Here is a 16,708-nt window from a genome sequence, read left to right as displayed (position 1 = left end):
GGCGTGAAGCAGCATAAGTTATTTACAAAGAAATCCATTGCTCAGGAGTTTAATTTTATTTCAAATAAGCATAGCTTGTCCCAAACATTTAGCATTGGGATTAGGGATAACTAGGTAAGTGAACTGTGGCTTCCATACTTAAGGGAAAACAATCTAGTGGGAAAGACAGACATGTAAACACCTGTCATTATGTAGGAGTCCTCACTACAATAGAAGTCTGAATGAAGTACTTGAGAGGAGAGCAAGTTGTGGGCATGTAAAGGAAAAAAAACAAATATTGATTATTTTTAGGGAGATAAGAAGTATGTTTTCATGAAGGACCGTATGAGGCAGGTGGAGGAGTCTAGGATGGATACAGGAGAAATGAAGATGAGAGAGGGCTGATGGCCTGGTTGCATAATGACAGTCAAAAGACTAGAAGGTTTTGGTGCTAATGAAAAGTTCATTTCTGGAGGTTAGCAGTGATACTATTGTATTGAAATAATAGTATTGTATATGAAACTTCCAGGGACCTACACAAAAGGCAATTGTATATAGCTAATTTTAATAGCTAATGTTTCTTGAACACTTACTATGTGCTCTGCTAAGTACTTCATATGAGTTATTTAATCCTTATAGCAACCCTATAATGTAAATAGTATTGTGATCCTATCTATAGTATAGTAGTGTTGTGATTTGCATTTTGTAAATCAGAAAAGTTGAGACTCAAAGAAGCTAACTTGTGCAGCATTATAACACCAAGCCCAAATCACTCTAAAAACCCTAATTTTAACCATTATTCCAATATTGTATCCAGAAGCAGATGACCTTTAGGTTTTGCTCTAAAAGATGTATCTGGAAGTTATGGTTTTTAGAGGTTAAGCAGTTTGAGGAGATGGCGAGAACCTAACACATGGCTATACAAATGGACACTGTCAATATAATGATGGGATGCACATCACAGTGTAAAAGATGCCCAAAAAGCTTTTGTGGAGATTGGTTCTACCCCTGCTCATAGCAGTGACCAGAGAGGAAAGGAGAACTGTGAACCAGGGGCCAGAGCTCCCCAAAACAGGTGACACGTTCTGAGGCTTGTTACCTGGAGACAATAGTAAATGGGTGGCAAAAATGGATGGTTTGAGATGAAAGGGAGGTAGTGGAGGACATTTAACAGTATCTCTAACGTCATAGCTTTATCTGAAGCAAGTGGTCATGGGTGTTCACAAAGTTAAGTGACCATAATGAAAATTCGGAAACAACCTATGTGTCTAAGGTAAAGAGAAAGACATCTGAATGAGAAAATATAATGGCCATGCCACTCTGAACGTGCCTGATCCTGTCCGATCTTGGAAGCTAAGCAGGGTCGGGCCTGGTTAGTACTTGGATGGGAGATCACCTAGGAATACCAGGTGCTGTAGGCATTTTTTTTTTTAAGTCTGTCATTTCACTGAATGGGAAAATATATTTGTGAGTAATACCTCTGATAAGGGCCCAATATCCAGAATATCCAAAGAACTCATGCAACACAATAACAGCGAAAAAAACAATCCAATCAAAAAATGAGCAGAAGACCTGAACAGACACGTCTCTCAAGAGGACATACAAATGGCCAACAAACATATGAAAAGATGCTCCACATTAGCTGTTAGGAAAATGCAAATTAAAATCACAATGAGATACCATCTCACACCTGTTAGAATAGCTATAATCAATAGGACAAATAATAACAAGTGTTAGAGAGGATGTGGAGAAAAAGGAACCCTCATACACTGCTGGTGAGATGGCAAATTGGAACAGTCACTATGGAAAACAGTATGGAAGTTCCTCAAAAAGGTAAGAATTGATCTATCATATGACCTAGCAATACCTCTACTGAGTATTCACCCTGAAGACTTGAAAATCCATATCTGAAAAGATATTTGTACACTGATGTTCATAGCAGCATTATTTACGGTGGCCAGGACATGGAAGGAACAGAAGTGTCCTACAACAGATGATTGGCTAAAGAAGCTGTGGTACATATATACAATGGACTATTACTCAGCCATAAGAAGAGATGAAATACTGCCATTTGCGACAACCTGGATGGACCTTGAGATCATCATGCTAAGGGAAATAAGCCAGACAGGAAAAGTTGAAAATCACATAATATTACTTATATGTGGGATATAAACCTAAAAGCAACAAACAAACAGAACAAAGAAGCAGAGACTCATGGACAAGGACTATAGACTAGTGGTTACCAGAGGATAGCGGGGATGGGGAGGTAGACAGGGTAAAGGGGGTCAAATATGTGGGGACAGAAAGAACTATAACTATGGGCAGTGAACACACAATGCAATGTATATACATGCCTTTCTGTTGAATTGTACACCTGAAACTTACTGGATTTCATTAACCAATGTCACCATAATAAAAAAAAAATAATAATAAAAAATAAAGAATGGTAAAACACATTATGATGCATCCAATTATGAGATGTTGCATAGTCCTCAAAAATGATACTGTGGAAGAATACTTAATGGCATTAAATGATACTACATAGCTGTAGGTGGAGAATTATGTAAGGTGTACTCCTATTTTTATAAGTATGTTGTTGTAGACATTTGTCATATCTGAGGCTGCTTGTCATCTTATGAACCATTTTTCTATATTTGGGGCATTCCTACATTATGACCACCTCCCCAACACTGAAGTCAGAACTCAAATTTTCAGGCTCCTGGGAACTGGGATGCAGGCATGTGACTTTAGTGCCACCAACCAGATGTACTATGTGAAAGAATTCATTCTCGAAGTGAATAAAGTGTGCGAATAATTCCTGTGCAAAACTTTCTATTTTAATTCCTGGGTGATGGCAGGGGTATGGAGCTTTTATTAGGGGATACAGGAGAGAAGCTGCATTTTGGGAGAGGCAGCAGCAACGCGCTCCTCGTCAGCCTAGTCCTGCGGTGTGGTTTTGAGGATTGTTTCTGCCAGCTTAGCCCTAGTCTAGTTTCCAGCCCTCCCAACCATTTTGTGAGCCACCCAAAACTTTTTATTTATTTTTTAAATTATTTTTAATAAGTAAATATAACTGCATAATAACTGTGGTCACTCTTTGTTCACATTTCTTTTTCCTAATTATATTTTTTGTTTATTTTTTAAAAAAATTATAGAGGTGACATTGATTAATAAAATCATATAAGTTTCAAGTGTATAATTCATTAATACATCATCTGTACATTGCATTGTGTGTTCACCACCGAAACATAATCTCCTTTACTTCTGAATCAGTCAACATTAAGTTACAACACAGTGTTGACACTGGTCTTTTGTTATTGTTGTTTTTCTTATTTTCTATGAATATCCAGAAAATTATCAACTACCAACTATTTGCTGAGTACTAAGCCAGGTACTGAAGGTAAAGATACTTATGATGCTTTCTCTATTTCTAGTCCACATATTTTATACATAGTCAAGAATGTTTTTTTAAAATAATTTCAGAAAGGATTTTTCTCAAGGATACATACATGAGGATATGAAGAGTTCAAAGGACCATGATGTAATTAACATAGATTGCATAAAGTTTAACATCTTTTATTATACTCATCTTTGAATTAATTCACATAACTAAATTAGCTATTTTCTCTGTAACTGTTGCTCTCATTTTTTGTTCTCATTTACATAATCCCGTTTCAGTTAAATTCTTTTCCTTTTTTAAAAAAGTAACTTTACTATACTATTACATCTTTTCAATAGAAGTTATAGCAAAATAAAGACTATAAGAAAAAAAAATCATGAACTTTACTTTTAGTACATCCTTCAGTAGTTTCATGGTGAGTGGGAAAAGTAAAAGTTTGTTAGTAAATCTAAAAGATTTTTATTTTGTTCTTATTTTTGGGTTATATTCTAGTTCAGTTCAGAATTCTAGGTTCACAATTATTTGCCCTCAGCACTTTGAAGACTTTATCCTCTTGTGCTCAGGCATTTGTTTTTATGCTGCCAGTCTAGCTGTCTAACTAATAGGTTTTCATTTGTATGACACTTTGAAGACTTCTCTAGTATTCTTAAGGATTTTCTCTTAAGGTTGATGTTTCTATAGTTTTAACATTATACATATTGTTATGAATTTATTTTTATTTATACTTATTTTATGTTTATTTATTTTAATTTTTATTAAATTGAAAAATTTTTAGTCATTATCTTTTAGGATATTTCTTCTATGTCATTCTCTCTTTTCCTTTTTTCTTTTTTTTTGAATTTCTTTGATGCATTTTAAGTCTTTTAATTGATATTTCTTATCTCCAACTTTTTCTCTGTCTTTCATTCTAGGTGAATTCATCAGTACAATTTTTTAACACACTAATTCCCTCTTTGATTGTTTTGTCTAGACTTTATCTTGCTTATGGTATTGTATTTCAGACCTTACTTTTCTAGATTTATAATAGATCTTTCTTCATCTCTTTTGTTTGTGTTTCTTATTTGCTGTTCTTGTGTCACAATTTTTCATTCCTTTTTATAAATGCTCTTCCATCTCTGGTTCGATTTTTGCTTATGTTTTCCAGTTTTATTGAGGTATGCATGTCAAATAAAAATGGTATACTTTTAAGGTGTACAATGTGGTGTTTTGATATACGTATACATTGTGAAATGAGTACCACAATCATTTATACGCTAATTAACGTATATATCACCTATATATATATATATATAACGTATATATCACACATATATACGCTAATTAACGTATATATCACCTCATATAGTTACTTTTTTTGTGATGAGAACATATAAGATAAAGTCTCTTAACAAATTTCAAATACACAATCCAGTGTTATTAACTATAGTCACCATGCTGTATATTAGGTCTGCAGAACTTTGTCATACTTTAATTGAGCCTTTATACCCTTTGACTAACATGTCCTCTAACCCCTGGGTAACACCATTCTGCTCTCTTCTTCTATGAGTTTGACATTTTTAGATTCCACATCTAAGTGAGATCATGAAAAATTTATCTTACTGAGTCTGGTTTATTTCACTTAGCATAACCTTTCCTCCAGGTTCATTTATGTTGTTGCAAATGACAGAATTTCCTTGCTGTTAAAGGCTGAATAATACTTGTGTGTGTAAGAGAGAAACACACATACTACATTTTCTTTATCAATTCATTAATCAGTGAATACTTAGGTTGTTTTTATATTTTGGCTATTGTGAATAATGCTGCAGTGAACTTGGAAATGCAGCTATCTCTTTGAGATTCAGATTTTATTTCCTTTGCACATATATCCAGAAGTAGGATTATCGCATCAGATATTGTCCTATTTTTAATTTTCTGAGGAACCTCCATAACGTTTCCATAGTGGCTGTACCAACTTATTTTCCCACCAACATGGCACAGAGATTCCCTTTTCTTCCTTGCTAACACTTATCTTTTGGCATTTTGATAATAGCTATCTTAGTAGGTGTGAGGTGATATTTCATTGTGATTTTAATTTGCATTTCCCTGATAATTAATGATGTTGAGCACCTTTTCATGTACCTGTTGGTCATATTTGTATGTCTTCTTTTGATGTCAATCTTTGTTTATTTTTATTTCTTTGACAGTGAATTCTCTTCATTTTTTAATTTTTTTTAATTTGACTCTTCTTAGTATTAGTTTTCATGTGCGTTAAAATTTCCGTTTCATCTTGCATGGGTTTTTCCCCCCTTTTCTCTGTATACTGTCCTTCATCTAGAGGATTTATGGATGCTTCCAGAATGCTTAGCAGACACCCAGTCCAGACCAGGTTTTATATGAGTGACCTAATGCATCTATATTGTAATATAAACTTGAGCACATCTCAGATGAAGGTGAGCTAGCCAATGACTTAGTTAAAGTTCTGTCTTTGAGACTATCTTTTCTTCTGCTGTGCAGACCAGCATCTTATATTAGCTGTAGCCTCAGGCAGCCATTAGTTTTTACCAGGCTTTTTTTCAAGATTGAGAGATTTTCCTTACTCTGTTTTCATGAAGAGAGCCTGCTGTCTTTTGTCTTCAAACACTCATGGAAAGCTTTTAATGCTTAATACATATTAGGTGTCAAGCTCTTTCCCAATTTTGTGTGTCTCTAGAGCCAGAACTCAGTAGGCCCAGAACCTCAATAACCTCTTTCTTCTCTGAGCTCAGTTTCTGATTCACAGAGATGTTTATCTTGTTTATATATTCCTTGAAATTTACCTGTGACAGTTACATATCTTTTTCAACTATTATTTGTGTGAAGGTTCTTACTTTGAGGTCCATTTATCCATGATTGGACTCCAGATTAATCATGGATTCTTAAAATTGTGCACAAAAATGTTTAATTTGTATGTCAAATGTTTGTATTTTTCCTCACTGTTGGGTATTTGACTTCCTCTGGTCCTCAAAGTTTTCAAGAGCCACTGAACTGACTAATGTGACTTTCTATTTAAATACGTGGTATATTTGCCAGGAAAAAACACAGTAGACAGAATTTATTTTATTTCTCTTCCAAGACACATAATTCCATTTTATACCTTCAACAATATTAGCATAATTTAAAAATGCAATGGTACAGTGGCAGTTTTAGAATGATTTGAGTGGAGTCCCTCCAAAGTAAAATGGAAATTCAGGTTTCTGGTACTTTTTTTTTCCCCCTTTGGAAGTCAAAGGAAATGCTTCCTTTAATAGAAAAAAAAAATGCAAATATTTAATCAAAGCAACAAGCTTTAAATGATGAGGGTATTTACGTTTTTAGTCTCTTTTTCTGAGATCATGGGAGTTAAATTCAATTTGCTAGTTATATAGGGATGAATGCGTTTTAAACAAAAGTGGGCTGGTAAGACAATGTTAGTTGTGCATTCAGTTAATGTTCATTGAGTGCTAGTAAAAGATGGTGGAAGTATACTGCAATTTATTCTAAGTGATTTAATTGGGTAGGCTAGGCATTCAGCTTAACTTCAATTCCAATATACTGTATACAAACTTTAGGAGTATCTTCATGACTTAATAAAAATAAAATTTAAAAATAAAATGAAATGTATTATTTAGAACTAAAATAAAAATGAGTCTATCATTTAAATCAATCACAAAAAAAGTTAAAATGAATGAAGTGTAATTTAGTTTTTCATTCTGAAGCTTAAAAGAGACACAGTGCAATGAGCCATGCAAAATCATAATTAAGAAATAAATCACACTTATAATAGCAACCTGAAGAATAAAACACCTAGACATAAATTTAGCAAAGTGTGAGAGTTGTGCATAAAAACTACAAAACATTATTGAAAGAAATTAAGATTTAAATAAGTGGGAAGATACCCCATTTTTATGAATAGAAGACAGCATTATCAGGGTAGCAGTATTCCACAAATTGATCTACAGACTCAATGCAATTTCTATCAAAATCCCAGCTGGCTTTTTGTAGAAATTATAAGCTGATCATAAAATTCATATGGAAATGCAAAGTATTTTTATGTGGAAAATAGTCAAAACCATCTTGAAAATGAAGAAGTTGGAAGATTCACACTCCCAATTTTAAAACCTATTACAAAGCTATAGTAATCAAGGTAGTGTGGTACTGTCATAAGGCTAGACATAAACATCAAATTAATAGAATTGAGAGTGCAGGAATAAACTCACACTATAGTCAAATGATTTTTGATAAGGGCACCAAGACAATTTTGTGGGGGAAGGAAGTGTCTTTTAAAAAAATAGTCCTAGGACAACTGGATCCATGAGTAAAAGGACAAATTTGGACCCTTACTTTACATGAATCATAGAATTGAGTGTAAAAGCTAAAATTATAAAACTCCTATAATAGGAGTAAATCTTTACTTTGAAATAGACAATGGTTTCTTTGATACGATACTAAAGCATGAGCAACAACAACAAAAATAGATAACTTGGACTTCAGTAAAATAAAAAAAAGTATATTTGTATATTAAAGGAAACTATAATGAAAATGAAAAGATAACCGACAGAATGGGAGAAAATATTTGATGATAGTATATCTGGAAAATGACTTGTATCCAGAATATATAACGAACTCTTACAATGAAATATTGAAAAGGCAAATCACCAAAATAAAGAATGGATGTTTCTTCAAAGAAGATATACAAATAGCTAATAAACACATAAAAAACAAAGTTCAGCATTTTTAGTCATTAGGGAAATGCAAAGCAAAGTTTTGCCTTACATCTGTTAGATTGGCTATAATAAAAAAGATGAACAATAACAAATGTTGGCAAAAGTGTGGAAACATTGTAATGTTAATACATTTCTGGTGAGAATGTGAAGTGGTATATCCACTTTAGAAAACTGTATGGCAGTTCTTCAAGCTGCTAAACCAAGAATTTCCTTTTGACCCAGCAATTCTTCTTCTAGATCTATACCCAAGAGAAATGAAAACATATGTCTATACAGAAAATTGTACATGATTTCCATAGCAAAAATGTGGAAACAATCCAAATGTCTAACAACTGATAAATAGATAAAATATGATATTTCATGGAATGGAATATTATTCAACCATAAAAAGAAATGAAGTACTGACACATGCTATGACATGGATGATTCTCGAAAATGTTATGGCTAAGTGAAAGAAATTAGCCATGAAAACTACTCATCATGGTTTGATTTATGTCACATGTCTACAATAAAATTCATGGAGACAGAATGCAGTTTAGTGGTTCCCTGATGCTGGGTATGGGAGAGGGCTTGGGGAAGGATCATCATGTGTATGGGGTTTCTTTCTGGAGAGTTGAAAGCATTTTAAAAGTACTATAGAGAGGTGATGGTTACATGACTCTGTACAATTTACTAAAAATTACTGAGCCATGTACTTTAAATGGGTCAATAATATGATAAGTGAATTATATCTCGATAAAGCTGTAAATTAAAAAATGCAATGAATTTAAAACCAAAGATTTTAATCCCTTTAACTTGTTTTATAGATCAAAATATTTTAGGGCCAGAAGAGACCTTAGAGATTACTTAGTTCATTCTTCTTACATGTGATATGAGAAAACTGCAGACCAGAGAAATGAAATAATTTGTCCAAAGATATATATATATATATATATATATACGTGTGTATATATATATATATATATATACACACACACACATATATATATATATATAATTACTCACAGAACCCAATATACAAACCTTACATTTGAGTTTTCAAAATATATTAAGATTTGCTAAACCCCACAGAAACCATCTCCAGAGCAAAATATGAAATGTAGATGTGGTCATAAATCAGATAATTAGTGTGACGTATCATATAGTCACTTGTGACTTTAATTATTTTTGTGTGTAGGTGAGACGGAAATACCAAACCTAGCAAGGAAGCAAAAACACAAAGACAACCAAAAATCTCCAGAAGCATATACTCATATACATCAGAGAACCTGTTAAACTAAAAAAAAAATATGAAATTATCCTTATTGGAGAGACTTTTTATCTCTGTGCTATAATGGCATACATACATGAATATCTAAAAATTATTTAGTAACCCAAGTAATATTTTAATTTTAAAATAAGGAGAAAAAACCTTTACACTTTCAGAACTTATTTTATAACTTAATGATAATTGCTTCCATATTTTGACATCATATAAAAAAAGAATAAATTACCTTTAAAAAGAAAGTTTGGGTTTCTTCCATTCGCATAGGCAAGTGATAGGATGTTAAATCACCAAACCCCCATTGCTTAGTTTCCGCCCCGCCCCCGCCCCCGTGTATGTTAGTATTTAAGACTGCAATCTTCTTGGAGTTTTACATTAATTCAAAATTGAAAAGATAATTATCAAATTTTAGAGGAGGAGGAAGATTTGTGGGAACTCATGTAGCCAAAATTTGCAAATTTATAGGCTGCATGCTTCTCAGAAATGAGTTTTATTAGGCTTCTGAAATAGATTTTAAAAACCTAAGCAATCTTTAAAAATTGAGAAGTTTTACATAATATCTGAATTTCTGGCTTCTCTTGAAAAATTGAAGAGTTTGGTAAAATAGACCTTCATGCCTGCACGGCGGTTTGGCAGCAGCTGAGTGCCAGCTGCCCTCTTCGGACAGGATGCATGCTTCCAGGTGGATGCAGTTCCTCTGTGGCCAGCTTCCCTCATTTACATTACCTTCCTGACTTTCTATCTCGTTGGATTTGCAGCTGTTGACTTTGCCCAGTCCTCCTTTTTCCCCCCTGCGCCCCGCCCCCCGCCTCAACTTTCCTAGTAAGGCACTTTGTCAAATGAGTGTGCACCTAGTGAAATAATCCAAAAGTCATTATCACTATGCCTCCCTTCTATTGGTCAAAAGTGTCATAAACCTTGCTGATTATGTCAGAAAATCAACTCAAATTTCCCAAAAAAGAAAATTGAAGAATCTGAAAGTATTTTAAATCTTTAGATAGAAGTGTTTTCAGTGGTGACAAAAATTGGTTCTTGGGACAAAACCTTAGATATCACAATGGTTTGTGGCCCTACATAAATAGATATATAGTATATGTCTGATACAAGTATAAATTGCTACAGTATAACCATTTTGGGAGAGCAGTTTGACACTGCCTGATAAATTGAACACTTGTGTAAGGAATGACCCAGAGAGTTCTCGGTACGAGAAACTTTTCTGCCTTTGTTCAGAAAGATGCATGAGCAAGAATATTCATAGCAGCATTGTTTGTTATGTGAGTGGCAAAGCACTGGAAACAACCTAAATATTTATTTTGCGGAAATTAGGTAGATAGACTGTCATAAATCTATTGAATAGGATTCTTAAAATATTTAAAATGAATGAGAACACATTTTATCAATACATAAATCTTAATACCATAATGTTAAGTGGGAAAAAATGCAGTAATGTTAAGTGGAAAAAAAAAAAAAGCCACAACTGAATACCAAAAACATGATACCATGTGTAAACTTAAAACATGCACATCAAACAATACCGTATATCATTCTTGGCACATACAAACATAGTAAAAGTATAATTCATACATAGCCAGGATTCTTCACCATTACAGAACAGTGGCTAATGGGGCCATAATTGTATCTATAAAGCTTTATTTTTTGGAAGGAAGGAAGGGAAAAAAGGAAGAATAAAGAAAAGATTAAAACACATATGGCAAAAAATTAACTTTGTTAAATGTGGGTGGTGGGTACAGGAATGGTTGTTACTTTATTTTTGATATGTTTATTTTTAGTTAAAATTTTAAAATAAAACATTTTAAAGCATTTAGTTATTTTTAGTTAGTTAAAATTTTAAAATAAAATATTTTAAAGCATTATAGGGATCCAGGAATATTTAGAAATTTCCTTAATCTGATAATTGGTAGCTAACTTTTTTCATATTCAGGAAAAAAGTTAGAATTAATTCCACTGAAGAGACAAAAGTACCTACATCAATTTGTTCTCCTAGCTAATGCAATATGACCAGAGAAAGAAATAAGAACTGTAAATATTGGAAAGAGTCAAAAATCTTATTTTCTATCTAGAAAATCCAACAGAATAAAAATAAGCATATTTAGAACTAGCAAGAGAACTTAAAAAAAGGTAAAGTTTATTGACCAATAGTTTTTTCTACATTACCTATAACCAATTAGAAAATGTAATTAGAGAATATTATTTAATCTCAAGAGCAACAAAAACATAAACACCTAGGATTTAAAGAAGATATGCCCAAAGGCTATTTAATGAAAGTTACAACACTTTATTGAAGGATATGAACCATGACCCAGATTAATGGAGAGATATTCTATTGAAATGATCTATTATTGAATAACAAACTGTTCCAATACTTGGTTACTCAAAATGACAATGACTCATTTTTTCTTTTTATTGTGGTCACATGAACTGGTAATCTGATTCTTTTAGTCTTATATAACTGTGGTCCTCTGAAGGCTTAACTAGAGCTGAGAGGTACAAGGTAGCTTCACCCAGTTATCTGGCAGTTGGTTGGCTGTCAACTAGAGCACTTCAGTCTTCCTCCTTCAGTGGGCTAGACTGGACTTCTGTATAGTATGGTGGTCTCTTCCAAGAGAGAAGACAGAAATTTCAAGTCCTCTTTAAAGTCTAGCATTAGACCTCAGTATCATTTTGCCATATTCTCTTGGTCAAAAGAGTCATATGTCATTCCAGATTCAGAGAGTAGAGAAATGGACAGCAAATTTCAAAAAAGAGAGAGGGCATCCTGGGATGGGAGAAATTTGAGGCTGTTAAATAAACTACCACACATTTCACATCATTGAAGAGGAAGACTGAAAAATAATGATGTAAATTTTCTTCTAAATAATCTGCAAAGTTCAATCCAGAAAAATCTATATAGTACTTTTTCTGGAACATAATGAGGTGATTCTAGAGTTAAACCGAAAGACAAAAATGAGCACAAATAGCCAAGAAAAATTCCAAGCAAAACAACAACAAGGGGGACTTGACCTGTAAGATGTCAAAATTTACTAAACTTCATAATTAAAACACTGTGGTATTGGTGCAAAGATAGGCAAATAGATCTGTTTTTTTTTGTTTATTTGTTTGTTTGTTTGTTTTTTTTTTAAGAGTCAAGGAGAACAACCATGCACATGTTGAACTTTGTTATTATTATGGAGCATTTCAAATCAGTGGGAGAAACTTCAATCACAGAATTAATGAATATCCTTTTAAAAATCAAGTTAAATCAATGCTTTATACAGTGGACAAAACTATATTCATATGGTACTACAAAACTATTAAGAGAATGTAAGGGGAAATGTTCTTTTAATTTAAAAAGTATAAAGGAAAAGATTGATACATCGTCTACAAAACAATGATGAACAAAGTGAAGAGCCAAGAGAGCCTGGTAGAAAATATTTGCAATACTCTGTAATACGAAATTAGTAATTAAAATGTATTAACAGTTTCTATAAGGCAAAAAAAAAAATGAAGCAATAGGAGAATGGGTAAATAATTTAAGTAGGCAATGCAGAGAAAAATAATTCAAATAACCATCATACATACAAAGATGCCCAACTTCACTAATAATTATGTGATGTAAATTAAAGCAATAGGATCTTTTTTTCCTTTACCAACCAATTCGAAAAAGTTTTAACATTGATTCTGTTCAGCAGTGACAGCCATGTGCAAAATATGTAGTCTCATACACTGCTAGTGTACATTCTTAAAATGTTTTCAAAGACTGTTAGACAATTTCTATCAAAATTAAAAAATTTACACTGTAATTCCACCTTTAGAAGTGTATATAGAGAAATTTTCACAAAAGATGCATGAGTATACAGTGCTCATGGCAGCACTGTCTAGAATCAGAAAATACCGCGCCAACCTAAATTTCTATTTTTCAATAGAATATAGATTACGAATTCTTTCTGTAGAATAACGTGATGTTGTAAAAAATGAATTAGGCCAATATGTATTGAATATATCAAGTGAAAAATGTCATCACAGAATAATAGATGATACCATTTATATAGAATGAAAAAAATCTATTTACATATTTCTGCAAGTAAACAAATAGAAAAAACTATTAAAAGTGATTACCTCTGGGGAGAGAAGGAACAAGGGGGAGAGTGAATATAATTTTCACATTATAATCTATGTACAATTTTTACTGCTTAAGTCTTTTGCTAGGAGAATAAATATATATATTATGATGTAATTTTTTAAAAAGAATCAGATTCTAGGAAGTTTCTTAGTGCCAAGGAAGGTGAAGGCTGTGGAAATTTTCTCACAAGTGAAAATGTTGAAGAAATGAGGTGTTTTGCTTGATGACGAGAAAACTTAATTTGCTCTAGGGCAGCGGTCCCCAACCTTTTTGGCACCAGGGACCGGTGCTCCTATGAGAATCTAATGCCTGATGATCCAGGGTGGAGTTGAGGCGGTGATGCTAGTGCTGGGGAGCGGTTGCAAATACAGACAAAGCTTCTCTGGCTGGCCTGTCACTCACCTCTTGCTGTGTGGCCCAGTTCCTAATAGGCCATGGACCGGTACCGGTCTGAAGCCTGAGGGACCCCTGCTCTAGGGAACAGAGCTGTGGCCAGTGGGCGAAAATCCAAGGGACAAAATGAAACTTTCTAACCATTCAACACCCCAAATGTGAACACTGTGTGAGGCAATGTGAGCTTCTGTCACTGGCAGAGTCAAGCAGAAATCATTTATTAGGTTTATTTTAGAGGCAATAACTGTTATTGGTGGGTCGGGGAAGAGGGGACCTGGAAGAAACCCTTTAATCCTCAGGATCTGTGCTTCCAAATGTGCCCAAGTAGAGATTACCACAAGAATTGTATATGATTTAAACTCTAGCCCGTGATATATATTAGAATGTGTCAAGAACTGAGTCATAACATCTAGCTAGATGAACATAGCTTTATGAGAAAGTTCTTAGAATTTCACTCTTACATGTAGACAGAGAAGTTCTCTGTTTTAAGTTTCAGATCCTTTACTATTGAAGTACAATTCACAGACCAGAAGCATCAGTATATTAGAAATACTGAACCTCAGGTTTTATTACTTACCTGCTGAATTAAAATCTGCATTTTAATGAAATCTGCCAATGATTCCTATTCATGAATTTGAGAAGCACTGGTTAACCAACTATCCATAGATCTCTTATTCCTGAGCCTTCAAAGTGCAAGTAAAAAGAAACAACCAATGAAGAAAAAAGCAACATGAAGAAAAAAGCCCAAATATATGTTTTGATTATTATTGCCTATATCCAGGGAGAAATAATGATGAAAAGAGAGAAAATGATCATATATGCTGTATAGGTATATAAATATATATGCGTGTGTAGTTATAGATGTGTATATAGCACATAAACATATATACATATCCGCACATAAAACTTAAACTTTTTCTGGCTATCATTTTGAGTAGGTGGTCATTGACTGTTTTATCTTTCAAAGAAATTTTAGCTCACCCCTCTCCACAAGTGAATAGCACTCTCAAGTTAATTGAACACTGAATAGAAGAAGATAAACATCTTTGAAAATTTTCTCATACATTTCAACAGCTGTTATTACATAGGACATCTTTAATGTCATATTTTACATTTTACGATTTATTAATAATTATTAATATTTTTAGCATCTTAATGAGTTTTTAAGGCTTAATCCCATAATCTTATTTACTAGGCTTTTGGCACTTTTTTTTCACATCAGGATTATTTGAGGCAAGAGAGTTGTGTGTGGAAGGAGATGACTACAAAAGTGAATAACCTCTTAAAGTGAAAAAGGATTCCAGGTAGCTGGAAATATTCTGATTATTAGCTAAAGTCTTAGCAAAAATATATTGACTTTCAATTTATTTTACTGTATTTCCCGAATCTTTTGTTTTTTCACTTGTACGCAAAAGCATTTAGTGGAAAATAATGAATTCAGCAATGTATAGGGACATCACAGTTAAACCTTTTGCTGGATCTTCACAAAACATTGTTTTTCATAAACTGTTTTCTTAACAAGTCATGTTGCCTCTCAGTGGGATTTGCAGAGTTTAGAGCATGCTCTACCCAAGTAGCCCCAGATGGAAAATATGCTCTTGAAATTGGATGGTTTTTTAAGTGCAACTCTCTACTGTTCAGCAATGTATAGGGACATCACAGTTAAACCTTTTGCTGGATCTTCACAAAACATTGTTTTTCATAAACTGTTTTCTTAACAAGTCATGTTGCCTCTCAGTGGGATTTGCAGAGTTTAGAGCATGCTCTACCCAAGTAGCCCCAGATGGAAAATATGCTCTTGAAATTGGATGGTTTTTTAAGTGCAACTCTCTACTGCCTTCTCAAAGAAAAAAAAAAAAAAAGGCTTGAACAGAATGCTTTTAGTACTATGGACTATATAATTCCCCCAGCATCCCACGTATTTGGATGTTTTTGCTTTTGGCAGTGAAATTTTTCTAATTTAATTAACTCATTAGCGTTAGCAGATGACACAGTGTAAAAATTCTTTTCCCTAGTCACTTATCTAAATATTCTTCCAATCTACTGGGGTTACGTGCATTTGTTTATTTATTTATTTAACTTATTTATTTATTTTTAAAGTTATTTATCTGTTTCATTTCTACACTGACTTTCCCCTTAAGACTTTGTGGGCAACATGTAGACATTTCATGTAATGAACTAGAAACCTTTCTAAAGTGATAAATGGAGAAGAGGCAGAGCAGGGAACTAAACAGCGGGGAAAACCTTTACAAAGAAAGACTGAGAGAGAAAGAACAGATGGTTCGAGAAGAGCAGCCAGAGCCGAAATGCTTATCTTGGTCCAAACCCCTGCCATTCTGTCTCTTAGCTTTTAGTTCATACGCTGTAATAATGTAGCAATAATTTGTGTCTGGAAATCAGCTGGAAATACTTCGAATGACAGTATAGGCAAGTTTTCCATGATTATCCAAATGGAAAGTGAATTTTCTTTATACTAAAATCATTCATTCATTTATTCACATTTTTCTACCTTTTTTACTACGAATATATAAATCTTTACTTCCTTTTAGATTTTATATTTTCTTTAAATTTGAGAGAATTTTACTTTATCTCTCTGTCTGTCTCTCTTGGGCACCCATGCCTAATGCAGGGCCTGGAACAAAGTAAATATCGAATAAATGTTACTGAATTCTAAAGGAAAGGAATTCTGTTGAATTATATTTAATGGAATACTCTGGTATTCCAACACAGGCATCATTTTAATCCTGAGAGCAATCTTGTTAAAGTGATCGCTGTTGTTATCTTAATTTTATCCATGAGGAAACTTAGGCTGAGACGTTAAATTGCTCAAA

General features: G+C 33.3%; 1 pseudogene; it reads left to right on the top strand.

The window, feature by feature from the left end:
• The first annotated feature begins 1,281 nt into the window (after positions 1-1,281).
• On the top strand, positions 1,282-1,400 carry LOC112470583 (annotated as a pseudogene).
• The last annotated feature ends 15,308 nt before the right edge of the window (positions 1,401-16,708 follow it).

The sequence above is a fragment of the Pteropus alecto genome, unplaced genomic scaffold (genome assembly GCF_000325575.1).
Source record: "Pteropus alecto unplaced genomic scaffold, ASM32557v1 scaffold3, whole genome shotgun sequence".
NCBI lineage: Eukaryota > Metazoa > Chordata > Mammalia > Chiroptera > Pteropodidae > Pteropus > Pteropus alecto.
The sequence above is the reverse complement of the archived record's forward strand: the minus strand, read 5'-3'. Positions and strand labels throughout refer to the sequence as shown.